Genomic DNA, 15,604 nt, shown 5'->3' on the forward strand with positions numbered 1-15,604 from the left:
CATTTCCTCACATTGTACTCCATCTGCCACCTTCTTACCCACTCATTTAACCTATCTATAATCCCTTTGCAGACTCTTTGTGTCCTCCTCACAGCTTACTTTCCCACTTAGCTTTGTATCGTCAGCAAACTTGGATACATTACACTCAGTTCCTTCATCCAAGTCATAAATATAAATTGTAAATAGCTGAGGCCCCAGTACTGATCCTTGTGGCACCCCACTAGTAACAGCCTGCCAACCTGAAAATTACCTATTTATTCCTACTCTGTTTTCTGTCCTTTAACCAATCCTCTTTCCATGCTAATATATTGCCCCCAACCCCGTGATCCCTTATCTTATAACAAGCTTCTGTGTGGCACCTTATCGAATGCCTTATATACGACATCCACTGGTTCCCGTTTATCTATCCTGCTAGTTACATCCTCAAAAAATTTCGAATAGATTTGTCAAACATGATTTCCCTTTAATAAAACCATGTTGACTCTGTCTAATCATATTATGATTTTCTAATTGCCCTGTTACCATGTCCTTAATAATGGATTCCAGCATTTTTCAGATGACTGATGTCAGACTAACTGGCCTGTAAGTTCCCTGTTTTCTCTCTCCCTCCTTTCTTGAATAGCGGTGTTACATTTGCTACCTTGATATTGTTCATTACCTGGTAAATATAATTTAATTAGGTCAACTGAATTAACATACTACCTTTTTTAATGTTCAGCAGGAAGACTAATTTCACATTAGCTTTTTATTAAATTAAAAAACCTCAATGAAATTCAATACTCTACCAAGGAAGACAAGGTAAACTGAGAAGTAACAGATACCAAGTTTGGGTTTTGAAAGCTGGCCCTCTCTGCCCCCCCCCGACCTTCCCCTCTCTGCCCCCCCCGACCTTCCCCTCTCTGCCCCCCCCCGACCTTCCCCTCTCTGCCCCCCCCCGACCTTCCCCTCTCCCCCCCCCCCGACCTTCCCCTCTCTGCCCCCCCCCGACCTTCCCCCCCCCCCCCCCCCCCCCCCCCCCCCCCCCCCCCCCCCCCCCCCCCCCCCCCCCCCCCCCCCCCCCCCCCTCCCCCCCCCCCCCCCCCCCCCCCCCCCCCCCCCCCCCCCCCCCCCCCCCCCCCCCCCCCCCCCCCCCCCCCCCCCCCCCCCCCCCCCCCCCCCCCCCCCCCCCCCCTCCCCCCCCCCCCCCCCCCCCCCCCCCCACCCCCCCCCCCCCCCCCCCCCCCCCCCCCCCCCCCCCCCCCCCCCCCCCCCCCCCCCCCCTCCCCCACCTCCCCCCCCCCCCCGACCTCCCTCTCTGCCCCCCCCCGACCTTCCCCTCTCTGCCCCCCCCCGACCTTCCCCTCTCTGCCCCCCCCGACCTTCCCCTCTCTGCCCCCCCCGACCTTCCCCTCTCTGCCCCCCCCGACCTTCCCCTCTCTGCCCCCCCCGACCTTCCCCTCTCTGCCCCCCCCGACCTTCCCCTCTCTGCCCCCCCCGACCTTCCCCTCTCTGCCCCCCCCGACCTTCCCCTCTCTGCCCCCCCCGACCTTCCCCTCTCTGCCCCCCCCCCCTCCGCCCCTCCCCCTTCCCCTCTCTGCCCCCCCCCGACCTTCCCCTCTCTGCCCCCCCCCGACCTTCCCCTCTCTGCCCCCCCCCGACCTTCCCCTCTCTGCCCCCCCCGACCTTCCCCTCTCTGCCCCCCCCGACCTTCCCCTCTCTGCCCCCCCCGACCTTCCCCTCTCTGCCCCCCCCGACCTTCCCCTCTCTGCCCCCCCCGACCTTCCCCTCTCTGCCCCCCCCGACCTTCCCCTCTCTGCCCCCCCGACCTTCCCCTCTCTGCCCCCCCCGACCTTCCCCTCTCTGCCCCCCCCGACCTTCCCCTCTCTGCCCCCCCCGACCTTCCCCTCTCTGCCCCCCCCGACCTTCCCCTCTCTGCCCCCCCCGACCTTCCCCTCTCTGCCCCCCCCGACCTTCCCCTCTCTGCCCCCCCCGACCTTCCCCTCTCTGCCCCCCCCGACCTTCCCCTCTCTGCCCCCCCCGACCTTCCCCTCTCTGCCCCCCCCGACCTTCCCCTCTCTGCCCCCCCCGACCTTCCCCTCTCTGCCCCCCCCGACCTTCCCCTCTCTGCCCCCCCCGACCTTCCCCTCTCTGCCCCCCCCGACCTTCCCCTCTCTGCCCCCCCCGACCTTCCCCTCTCTGCCCCCCCCGACCTTCCCCTCTCTGCCCCCCCCGACCTTCCCCTCTCTGCCCCCCCCGACCTTCCCCTCTCTGCCCCCCCCGACCTTCCCCTCTCTGCCCCCCCCGACCTTCCCCTCTCTGCCCCCCCCGACCTTCTCCTCTCTGCCCCCCCCCGACCTTCCCCTCTCTGCCCCTCCCCCGACCTTCCCCTCTCTGCCCCCCCCCGACCTTCCCCTCTCTTCCCCTCGCCCCCCGACCTTCCACTCTTTCCCCCGCCGCCCCCCCCCCAGATCTTTCACTCTTTCCCCCCCCCCACCCCCGACCTTCTGTTCCAGCGCTGGATGACGCCTCGCTCTCTCTCTTTCTCTCCACCCCCCCCACCCCTCGTGTTGCAGCTCCTGTTGGCAGCCAGCCTGACAATCAGACTGGCTGCCGTGCGCGAAGCCTGGAAATAATTTTAATCACCATCAATTACATCGTGATCGCGTCGGAAAAGTTACGTTTTTTTAATTCGGGTTTGCCACGTGCACCTTCTCCACCCCTCCATCCCCCCTGCTGCAATCCCACCTCCACTCTCATATCGGGGCCAAAGAGTCCAGCAACAACCCAGGACAGTGAAACATCCCAGTAACACTCAACAGCATATCTGAGGGGCGGGGTTGGTACTACCTAGGTGATCCAAGAGGATCTATAGTTGGCTCCAAATGTTACTGTTGGTATATATAATTGGAGCAATGACTGCATCATCTTTAAGTGCTATGAAAATGTCCTTTTTAACTGCCATTGCAGGGGATTACATAAACATTGAATTACTGGCCACAATCCAGTAAAAACTAAAATTAAACAATTGACATGACGTCAGGTTAGTATAATGTAAGCAAATCAAATGAGTGGTATTTCAGGGAACCATTTGTCATGTGCTGGGTTATTTCAGCCCTAACTGCATATGATGACATCTTTCACTGAGTCAGTTATTCTTCATGGTACAGTGCAATCTATGGTTTACTCTTGCTCCCAGTTGTTTAAACAAATTCTTCTGACCTTTCACCTAGTCTGCTTGGCTGCTTTTCCTCTGATTTTCTGTTATGTCATTTTATTTTTTTCCGAGTATATGCTTCTTCTTGAGCTGGAAAATAGTGAGTAAAATTCCTACAATCTTTAAATGATAAAAATGGCCATAGCATCAGGTTATACTTACTGTATAGTACGATTTTACAACAGTCTCCAAAATGTAGCATTGTCATTCACGTGACTGAACTGTAGCTCTTGTCACGTTTTGCTATAGGTGTACAGAATTTTTGTTACCCTGAACCCAGAAAGTTAGGGATTAAATTATTTAAGTGGAGGTGACTTGGAAATTTCTGTTTTCTCTTGAAAGCCGATGGTGTCTCTCAATTGTCAATGTGCAAACTTCACATTCTTTTATTCGTTCATGGGATGTGGGCGTCGCTGGAACGACCAGCATTTATTGCCCATCCCTAATTGCCCTTGAGAAGGTGGTGGTGAGCCGCCTTCTTGAATCGCTGCAGTCCGTATGATGAAGGTCCTCCCACAGTGCTGTTGGATAGGGAGTTCCAGGATTTTGACCCAGTGACGATGAAGGAACGGCGATATATTTCCAAGTCAGGATGGTGTGTGATTTGGAGAGGTACGTGCAGGTGGTGGTGTTCCCATGCACCTGCTGCCCTTGTCCTTGTAGGTGGTGGAGGTCGCGGGATTGGGAGATACTGTCGAAGAAGCCTTGGCAAGTTGCTGCAGTGCATCCTATAGATGGTATACACTGCAGCCATGGTGTGCTGGTGGTGGAGGGAGTGAATGTTTAAGGTGGTCGAAGGGCTGCCAATCAAGTGGGCTGCTTTGTTCTGGATGATGTTGAGCGTCTTGAGTGTTGTTGGAGCTGCACTCATCCAGGCAAGTGGAGAATATTCCATCACACTCCTGACTTGTGCCTTATAGATGGTGGAAAGGCTTTGGGGAGTCAGGAGATGAGTTACTCACCGCAGAATACCCAGCCTCTGACCTGCTCTTGTAGCCACAGTATTTATGTGGCTGGTCCAGTTAAGTTTCTGGTCAGTGGTGACCCCCCCCAGGATGTTGATGATGGGGGATTTGGCGATAGTAATGCTGTTGAATGTCAAAGGGAGATGGTTACACTCTCCCTCTTGTTGGAGATGGTCATTGCCTGGCGCTTGTCTGGCGTGAGTGTTAGTTCCCACATATCAGCCCAAGCCTGGATGTTGTCCAGGTCTTGCTGCATGCGGGCTCGGACTGCTTCATTATCTGAGGGGTTGCGAACACTGTGCAATCATCAGCTAACATCCCCACTTCTGACCTTATGATGGAGGGAAGGTCATTGATGAAGCATATGAAGATGGTTGGGCCTAGGACACTGCCCTGAGGAACTCCTGCAGCAATGTCCTGGGGCTGAGATGATTGGCCTCCAACAACCACCACCATCTTCCTTTGTGCTAGATATGACTTCAGCCACTGGAGAGTTTTCCCCGATTCCCCATTGACTTCAATTTTACTAGGGCTCCTTGGTGCCTCACTCTGTCAAATGCTGCCTTGATGTCAAGGGCAGTCACTCTCACCTCACCTCTGGAATTCAGCTCTTTTGTCCATATTTGGACCAAGGTTGTAATGAGGTCTGGCGCCGAGTGGTCCTGGCGGAACCCAAACTGAGCATCAGTGAGCAGGTTATTGGTGAGCAAGGGCCGGTTGATAGCACTGTCAACGACACCTTCCATCACTTTGCTGATGATTGAGAGTAATCTGATGGGATGGTAATTGGCCGGATTGGATTTGTCCTGCTTTTTGTGGACAGGACATACCTGGGCAGTTTTCCACATTGTCGGGTAGATGCCAGTGTTGTAGCTGTAGTAGAACAGCTTGGCTAGAGGCGCGGCTAGTTCTGGAGTAGAAGTCTTCACCACTACAGCTGGGATATTTTCGAGGCCCATAGAATTTGCTGTATCCAATGCACTCAGCCATTTCTTGATATCATGTGGAGTGAATCGAATTAGCTGAAGACTGGCTTCTGTGATGATGGGGATCTCAGGAGGAGGCCGAGTTGGATGATCCACTTGGCACTTCTGGCTGAAGGTGGTTGCAAACGCTTCAGCCTTGACTTTTGCACTCACGTGCTGGGCTCTGCCACCATTGAGGATGGGGATGTTCATGCAGCCTCCTTCTCCTGTTTAATTGTCCATCACCATTCACGACTGGATGTGGCAGGACTGCAGAGCTTTGATCTGATCCGTTGGTTGTGGAATCGCTTAGCCCTGTGTATAGCATGTTGCTTCCGCTGTTTAGCACGCTTGTAGTCCTGAGTTGTAGCTTCACCAGGTTGGCACCTCATTTTTAGGTACGCCTGGTGCTGCTCCTGGAATGCTTTTCTACACTCCACATTGAACCAGGGTTGATCCCTTGGCTTGTTGGTAATGGTAGAGTGAGGAATATGCCTGGCCAGGAGGTTACTGATTGTGCTGGAATACAATTCTGCTGCTGCTGATGGCCCACAGTACCTCATGGATTGCCAGTTTTGAGCTGCTAGATCAGTTCTGAATCTATCCCATTTAACACGTTGGTAGTGCCACACAACACTTTGGACGATGTCCTCAGTGTGAAGACAGGACTTCGTCTCCACAAGGACTGTGTGGTGGTCATTCCTACCAATACTGTCATGGACAGATGCATCTGTGACAGGTAGACTAGTGAGGGCGAGGCCGTGTTGTTCTCTCACCACCTGCCGCAGGCCCAGTCTGGCAGCTATGTCCTTCAGGACTCGGCCAGCTCGGTCAGTAGTGGTGCTACCGAGCCACTCTTGGTGATGGACATTGAAGTCCCCCACCCAGTGTATACTCTGTGCCCTTGCCACCCTCAGTGCTTCCTCCAAGTGGTGCTCAACGTGGAGGAGGACTGATTCATCAGCTGAGGGAGGGCGATAGGTGGTAATCAGCAGGATGTTTCCTTACCTGTGTTTAACCTGATGCCCAGTGTTGCGCGGTGTTTAACCTGATGCCCAGTGTTGCGCGGTGTTTGACAAAAGTCTTGATTTCTGTAAGTTTTCAGTGTTGAATAATTCAAAATTGGATTAGAGAAATGTGTGAAATCAAAGAGTATTGTTTAATTTATTTTCCTGTAAATACGTTTGAAGAACAAATCTCGTTACATTTATGACTGCAAAACACTATTAGTCTTAGAGATTGAAGTAATTACATGTTTGCTGCTGCACAGTAATCACTACGATATTTGAAGTCTTGCTTGTAAGTTTTCACCGTGTAGTCAAATCCTAATAAAATGAAGTCCAGCTTACCAATGAAAGAATTGATCTTTATTATATTGCACATTGAAGAATTTTATACATGATTTATCCTAACAAAGAGGTAAAACAGTCTCCGACATAAATGGAATAAATATTTATACAGGATGTATTACAATGCACTCTTTACGTTTAGTATTCAAAGATTAATTTCAATTTTGAACTTCAAAAGCTAAGATATATATATATATATATATATATATATAAAAAAATAGAATATGCATGGAAAATATGTCTTCACATTTATTTTGTGTGTTGTGCACTGCAGTTTTCAATTTGACCAACACATATAACGACTAAACAGGATCCCAGAGTACTAAACTACTGAGATTAAGTTCACACTATTAAAACTCTTACAGCAATACCTTTGGTAATATGGTATCAAAATGTTTTTAAAGGATAATTCAACATCATTCTTGTGAAAACTTCATTGTAAAGCTTCCTCTCTCAGAACAGTACCAGGGGTAGCTCAAACAGAACCAGCAATGGGGTATTGGAGTTTAGCAGGAAGAGGAGAAAATATGTTCGGAGGTGCTCTGCATTAGGGTGAGAGCAAAGTAAGAATGCTGATAAAATAGAGACGGTTGCAACGGTTAGAAAAGCCTACCTATTTATGGGAGCGGTGTTCAAGACTTGGATGGACTTGTGCTTTATAGTAAGTTACTAGTTGTTGAGGGTGGAAAAAGTGTTTGGCATATCGGAGGGAACTGAGCTTCTTGGAGCAGCTTTAGCAATAGAGAGATGCTTAAAACTCCACTTGAAACCAGAAGAGATATTGAAGGCAAAATTGTCAATTCTAAAGGCGATAATAATTGAAAGAGAGATTTTCACTTCCACTGAAGGGATTGGAGGAGTTATAGAAAGGACACTTAAAGCCAAAGACAGTATACAGCATCGATTCACCAGGATGATGCCAGACATTGGAAAGTGGATGAATAGAAACTTGAGATACTGGGATTATTTTTACAGGAGCAGAGAAGGCTAAAAGGAAATGTAATGGAAGTTTTTAAAATTCTGAAGGATTTTAATAGAGTGTATAGGCAGTATATCCAGTGGTTTGGGAGTCAGTGACTAGGGAATCATCAATTTAAAATTGTCACTAACAAGAGAGAGGTTGGGAGAAATTTCTTTATGCACATGGTTGGTGCAGCATGGAATGCCTTGGCATAGGGAGTGGTTGATGCAGGGACATTGCATCTATTAAGGGAAAATTGGATAAGAAATTGATAGCCAAGTTCCGCATCCATGAGGATGGCCTCAACCGGGATCTTGGGTTCATGTCACACTACACGTAACCCCACCAGCGAACAAATGTTATCTGTTTTTAATATAACGGGTCATTGACTGTCTTCCTTCTCTCTCTCTCTCTCTCTCTCTTTTTTTGGGGGGGGTTTGTATATTCGGTGGCCTTTTAGGTGACACCTTTCTGTCTGCTCACTGTGATTGCCTTGGCAACGGGCAGTAATCACCAGGCATTGTTCTGTGATTTTCAAATGCGAAGGATTCGAAAATTTCATTTCCACACCGTTCACCTGAGGAAGGAGGAAGCCTCCGAAAGCTTGTGGAATTTAAAATAAATTTGTTGGACTATAACTTGGTGTTGTAAAATTGTTTACAATTGTCAACCCCAGTCCATCACCGGCATCTCCACATCAAGATCAACAGTGGAATGGACATGTTGAAAACCATAATGGTGATCATGGATTAGATCAGAACTTTCAAAATGACTGATAATTTGAGAATTAACAGCAGCTTTCATAACTTCAATGGCATTTTGCTGTTTACTTGTGGGCTCTCAATATTTTTTCTATTTACAGTTACAGAACACTATTGCAATACTGACGAAATCCCTTAAGGTTAGATGCCCAGGGAAAAATCAAGTTTATTGTTCCTTAATTGAAAAGGCAGCCCTGTACACGTGACTGACTAAAGAGGACCTCACAGCATTGTCCTTGAGCCGATTCTATATGGAGATAACTGTAGTGCTCCTTAAAGAGTCCAGTAGCTCAGTTAGCACTTTCCTCACTAAATGTTTCTCACCCCCAAAACAACAGCACAGCAGTTTGGTGCAACAAACTATTTCAGGAGACTGTTCTCTGAGATTCTGTTATAAGTCACTAAAGTGATCATAATAGCCCAGACTTTCTGTAGAGGTAGATATTTTTAAATTGTTTTCTGTAAATGAGGAAACTTAGTTCCGACCAGTATACTTGCACAGAGCAGAAAAATGAGATGGAATAAATAAAAATAAGAAATTATAAATTTTCAGGCTTAAATAAAAACAATGCAAATTAGTGCAGTTTAATTCTCGTGAAATATAAATTTCTGAAGGTGGCATTCTAATGCAAGTCATAGTGGCTGAGCACTTCATGTAAATTAAAATTAAGCAAAAAAAAATCAGCTGTCGGGCTTCAAACGTTTAATGTGGAAGCAAATGCTTTTAAGGATACTGAATATTCATGTCGCCAAGAAAATTCATTGGAGCATGGAATAAATGTTTTCTCGAGCTTATTGTTTTCAGAATACTGTGAAATGTACTTTTTCAAAAAAACAAATTGAGCAGTTTTCAATGGGTTAATTTGGTGATTGTTTTGCTGCAAATGATCTATTAGCTCTTGAACTGAAAAAGTCAAATGCAATACTGAGAGTATCGGAGGGACTGGAATGGAGTGAATGATTATCGTTTCCATGTAATTATTTTCTTGTCCATTATCTCTCCTTGTCTTCTAAAGACACGGACTGCTTTTGGGGTACAGTTCTGGAAGAATCAGCAGTCTCACCGTTCCTTGCTCAAGTGGTTGTTCTTCATGATCAGGCTCGACTGGCTGAATGGCCTACTCCTGTTCCTAAGTCTATCTGACCATTGAGGGCATCACAGCTGAACCCAATCATGTCCTCATCTGGTGCCTCGACATATGCATGTTCCAACAGAGGGTCACTGGATAGCAATTAAGAGCAGGAACGTGCACCGCCACAATCTTTTTTTCCCCTCTCGAGCCTGGGAGCATTGAGGCCAATTGTCGAGCCCCAATTGCTGTTCCAGCTGACATCAACTAATTCAGAATTGACCCGGAATTGAACCTGCAACCTATTGTGCATTGCTAATACCATTTAAAGGCAGCCTGCACCTCTTAAAGAGGAAGTGCACTTTGGCTGCAGGAAACTTGGAAATATATCGCCGTTCCTTCATCATTGCTGGGTCAAAATCCTGGAACTCCCTACCTAACAGCACTGTGGGAGAACCTTCACCACACGGACTGCAGCAATTCAAGAAGGCGACTCACCACCACCTTCTCAAGGGCAATTAGGGATGGACAATAAATGCTGGCATTGCCAGCGATGCCCACATCCCATGAATGAATAAAAAAAAACTGCCACTGAAGATTGTCAATAATGGCAAGCACAGGAGAAGCTGCAAGGGCCCTCCTTTTTCTGACATGTTTGGAGGCATTGGCAGAAGAAATCAGCAGAAGGATGGCCATCTTTTATCTACCAGGCGGCAGGAAAGTATGAAGGCAAGCTGCCCAGCATGAGTGGACATAGCGGGTCAGTGCCAGAAACATTGTGCATAAGACATGACTGCAATACAGGATAAAGTTCAATAACCTTACAAGGATAGCTAAAGTAAGCCTCCTAACTCGTGTATCTCATTACTCTCTGCTTAGCTTTGCATTACCTGTGGCTCCAGCACTCACTGCCCTTCCCTCCCCCGATTACCAGCACACTCCTCCATTCACCACAGCGCACTTTACTCCATCTCCTTCTCCTACTGTATCACTGTGCACCTGCTACTCTCCTCACTTTTGCTTCCTTTACCTCCTCACAACTCTGCCATCTTTCGTGCATCAGCAATACTATTCTACCCTGACATGCACATCCTCAAAATTTCTCACTATTCTGCATTGACACATTCCCTTATCTCTTGCAGGGCCAGCTCACACGCAATAACAGGGCGCAGGCAGCCACAGGAGGATGAATATCATGTGCTGTCCCCACATGAGGGCTGAAGGACAAGTTATGGACATTGAGGACAGGGGATGTATCAGGAGTGTGAAGTCTGGCGAGGCTGGAGGACAAGTCCTGCAGGTTTTAAACCATCTTTCTCTTCTTGCGTTCTTACTTAAATCTCACCTTCACAAACTATGCATGACAAATTGCTGCTGCTTTCAGAAGCCACTCATCTGACTGCTTACCGATGTCCCTTTCATTTCAGGTCCAGAAGCTCCACATAGCCATCAGAGAGCAGAAGAGGAAGAGTCACTCAACTGTACATATGCAGACACCAGCTCAGAGACTGGCACCCCGTGTAGTTCAGATTAGGCTAGTGGAGTCTGCACGCGGAGATGCACCCAGGACTCATGCGGAGGAAAAAGAACAGGAAATTAGGATGGCCCAGGAAACAGTTTGCCAGAGAGGGAGCTCATATCCTAGCCCTGCTGCAGAGGAAACCGATGAAGACATTGTGGGTCCGCCATGTGTAAGAAGACTGATCGCAATCCACACTGACCTTCTAAGTGTACTGGGTTGCCTGCTCGCGAGCTTTCACACAATGTCAGAGAGCACGGAGTTGTCTAGCACCAACTTGTGTGCTGTCGTTGCGCACGACCTCATGACCATGCAGTCAACCATGGCACAAGTGGTTAACTCTATGAGCACTGCAGGGTGTTTCATAGCGATGGAGTCTCTGGCAACAGCTCTTACAGCTTTGATGGGAACTGAGACTGCTGCCATCTTGCCTCTGGGGTTCAGCATCTCTGGCTTACAAAGCCTGAAGGAGAGCGTGGACATGGACTTCAGGAGCCTCCCAGCATGCCTACTCTGTTCTCGCACAGAGCAGTGGGAGTGCTGAGGTGCAGACCCTTGACATGGCATTGACTCCATGGGAGAGGCACATACTGTTCCATCTCAGGATAACGGTACGCCTGCTCCTTTTCCAAACTCTCAACCAATGTCCTTGTTGGTGCCAAATTGCCAGCTGGGCCAGTCTGCCCCAACCGAAGCTGAATCCCAGCAATCCGTTCCCAGGTCCTCAATGGCCAGAGCTCCTCGAGGTTGCCCATTTGAAGTGCCCTCAGCAGAAGTTCAGCAGCCTTCTACCTCCCAAGCTGTAGCCGCAAGAGAATTACCTCGTTGGAGCACTAAAATAGGTAAACGAGCACACAAGACAGACTCTAGGGGTTTGCACAATGGCGATTTGCAGGTAGGCATCAGTCATGTAACAATTTGCCAAATCAAGGCTGAAGCCTTTTGGAGTAGTGAACTAAAATGTTTTGCTTTGGCATACTCCTTGGTCTTCAAAATCTTAGTGATGTAACAGGAACACCTATGAAGATGTACTGGTTGAGAGCATTGATATGATGGGTGTCAGGACTCGGTCAGATAGAGGAGGTACTGTTGGTGCTCTGGGAAGGCATGGTTCAGGAGAATCTCCTCAATAAATTGCTGCCATACAGCTGTGACAGCTCGCAGCTGGGCCATGCTCTTCCTCTGGTTCTTCATCCCCTTCATTTTCCTCCTCCACTTTTCCCTCCTCAGGAAACTCTACGGCAACTTTTACTTGTATTGTATGCAACAAATGATAATGAATCTTGTCACTCACTCTGGGCTGTACTGACGGACTCCTCCTGAGCTGTCCAGACAGCGGAACCATTGTTTCGGGACGACAGTGGTTTGCTCAGTTAGAACCCTTCTTGTTACATGGCTCTCGTTATATTGGTGCTTCACATCTGTGCCCGTGTTCCTGAGAGAAGTCATGAGCCACTTGGTGAGGGGATAGCACTTGTTCCTCAGTAGCCAGCCTGCCTCCTGATGGACTGTGAGAAACAGAGCGGTGCAGTATAAAAGAATCATGACTGAATCGTATTGAAACTGAGAACTGACCTGCATGACTCACTGCCATGGTCACAAACAAGTTGAACACTGAACGAATGGAAGCCCTTTGGTTCGTGATGGGGAGCACGCCGGGCTAAGTGCGTGCTGCCAATGATGCCCTGTACCTGTGGAAATCCAGCAATGTGGCCAAATTCCAGTGTGCTTTCTTCTTGCTTGTCAATCTTCATGTGAAAGCTAATGAACTGTTGTCGCCTCGCAAATAGTGCTTCAGTGACCTGCTGAATTGCTGTGTGCAGCAAACTGACTGATGTTGCTGATGTCACTAAACAAAAAAGTTGAGAGCCATGATGGCCTTCATTATCCCAGGCAATGCAGTGCATGCCTTGCTATTGGGCTCCAGCTCTCTTCCAACAGGTGGCTTAGGTAAGTGACTGTGTCCCTGTTGAAACGTAGCTGCCTTACACGTTGCTCCTCTGTGAGGTTCAGGTATGAAGTTCTGTTTCTAAAGACCCATATGCTGTATGTAATGCCTCCTTCGCTCTCTTCTTGCAGCCTGTGCAAGTCTTTGTTGCCTCCCTTGCTGCTGCTCCTCTTCCTCCTGATTTGGGCGCCTCAAGGATAAGCCGAGCTGCACTCCCATGTTCAGCAACTGAAAACAAGCAAATCTTGTGAAATAGTTCCTGCCCTCCACAAACCTAGTCTGCAAAAGTAACTCACAGATAAACACTTGCCTAAACAGCCAAAAACTTGGCCCTAAAACATCCTAGAAGCCTAAAACGACTAACCACGGACCTACCTTAATGGAGGTGAGGATCCCTTTAAACATCGCTTGTGAAAGTTGCTTGCTGGGTGAGTTTAGGAAGTGAAGTTTCAGAGATGCTCTAAAACGTCACAATTTCACTAAATGGTCGTGATTCAGGGGCAGGGTCCTTATTAACATTCAAACGACGTCTGCATTTGTTTCAGGCGACCGCCGGTGATGCCTATTGAGAGACCGAGCCAATATGGCGTTGGGCGCATTTCCGCTCCCATTCCGCTGCAGATTGTTGCGCTGCAAAATTCAACTTTGTGCCGCTTGTTTTGGACCTGGAAATCGTGCAACATGCACACCAATTTCTAACCTGTAAATTCTCCTATGGTCAGGTAGGCAGAGAAGCACAGAACCAGTACTTTAAGCCCACTCCTGATTAAAATTCAAATGCTGGTGAAAAGAGAAACTGACGTGGAACCATCGGGAACAACAGGAGTCGTGACTTCTCATAAACCTCCCACACTACTGGTGCTATTGAATTTTTCTGTTTACTGAATGGTTCCCAGTCTGGATTGCTTCAGCAGTAGGATGTTATACTGTAGTTTTAAAAAAAAAATCCTTGATATTTCAGAGCTTCTGCTCTACTCTTTTATTTCTAAATGTGATTGAAGAATTTACCTTTTTCTCCACTTACATTATAAATGATCATATCTCTTCAAGTTTTGTTTTCCAAGTTCCTAGAAATAAAATGAATTTACAATGTGAACCCACTCAAATGTTAAGGAGACTTTCTACTGTGAGGAGATTTACTTAAGAAATCAAGAACATAATCACATAGATACCATTTTCATGGAACACTCTCTATCACATGTTCCTAAATAAAATAACATCTGTAGTGTGTACAAACACTAATAAAATGCTGTAAAAAGGACAGTATGCTCATATACACACAAACTGATTAGGCTCATTAATTACTGGTGGAAAGTCAAGAGAGTTATTTACATGTTTTAAATGCAATTGAGATGTCAACTTGAGAGATGTGTTTAATTTTACACTTATAAACACAGAATTGAAGTCCTACATTTCCAAAGTAAGCGCATATGGAAACTCCTTGATCGAGTTTCTTTGTACCAACAAGATTATGCAGCTTTTCAAGAGAGTCTGTGCGAGGAAAATTGGTTCAGGATCTCTGTTTGTGGCCAGGGAGTAATGCCTGATTTAGCTTAGAATCATCCGACCTAAACTGACTCAGGACCACCATTGAGCCATCAGCTGGAATATAGTACAGCACCGGCCACCATCTAACTCGTAGCTCACCTCAAGTTATCAAGGGCGGATGGGACACCAAGATGAGTTATGAACAACTACTTCAAGGAAGTAAAGTTTCTTAATTGTCGATTTAATCATCATCTATACCCTACATTACAACAATGACTACGTTTCGAAAGTACTTCATTGGCTGCAAAGCGCTTTGAGATGTCTTGAGGTTGTGAAAGGCGTTATATAAATGCAGGTTTGTTTAGTTCGTTCAGTAGTACAACAACTAGATTTCAGGATTGCAATATCGCCTCAATAGCTTAGGTTCAACTTGATATTACTCAGTTCAGCATTACAGTTGTACAGTCTTAGCTGAATTCAATTTAATATAGTGCAACTATAATGTTACAATATGTGGGTATATAATGTGAACACAGTTAGCAATTTCTCTTCATATCTGACATATTTTCAGTTAATGTTAATTTTTTTAAAATGTAAAACTGCTTTGATTTGACATTAGATCAGCTCTGTATGGAAACAGTTCTGTTTTCTTTGAGGGGTGCTGATTCCATCTTCAGGGTTTCTCCTTTGTCAAGTCAGTAACCTTTTTTCCTGGTTTTTAGTCATCTTTCCCTTTCTTCTGGTTAACATCTTGCACATATTTAATTATTACACTACATTTCTTCTGTGAACTTGTGCTACTGAGTTAAGTATTGAATGACTCTGTTCCAAGCTTCTCTTTATGTCTATATTTTATACCTGAGTCAGAGTCAAGAGTGCTACCAATGAGGCGAGGTGCCAGCTTGACTAAGTGGCAGCACTCTCATTTCTGAGTCAGAAGGTTGTGGGTTCAAGCCCTCTCCAGAGACTTGAGCATGTAATCTAGGCTGACACTTAGTGCAGCACTCCCTTCAGTATAGCACTAATCAGAAGTGCCGTCTTTCAGATGAGACATAAAACCTGTCTACCCTCTCCAGGTGGACTTAAAAGGCACTATTCAAAGAAGAGCAAGGGAGTTTTCCCGACATCCTGTCCCTTAACCAACATCACTAAAACAGATTGTTTGGTCATTACTATCATTACTGTTTGTGGAACCTTGCTGCACGCAAATTGACTGTCGTGTTTCCCTGTATTAGCTCAGTGACCACACTCAAAAATACCTCATTGGCTGTGAAGCGCTTTGGGGCATCCTGAGGTTGTAAAAAGTACTAGACAAATGCAACCTTCTGTCCATCAGTTTGCCAGTCTATGTGCATGATTGGCAATGTTCAGAGCTTACACAACCT

General features: G+C 47.3%; 1 protein-coding gene across 2 annotated transcripts in view; it reads left to right on the forward strand.

Moving 5' to 3' along the window:
- Positions 1 to 15,604, forward strand: part of tanc2a (tetratricopeptide repeat, ankyrin repeat and coiled-coil containing 2a) — an 826,495-nt gene that overhangs the window by 415,385 nt on the left and 395,506 nt on the right. The window lies entirely within an intron of this gene.

The sequence above is a fragment of the Heptranchias perlo genome, chromosome 30, assembly GCF_035084215.1.
Source record: "Heptranchias perlo isolate sHepPer1 chromosome 30, sHepPer1.hap1, whole genome shotgun sequence".
Lineage (NCBI taxonomy): Eukaryota > Metazoa > Chordata > Chondrichthyes > Hexanchiformes > Hexanchidae > Heptranchias > Heptranchias perlo.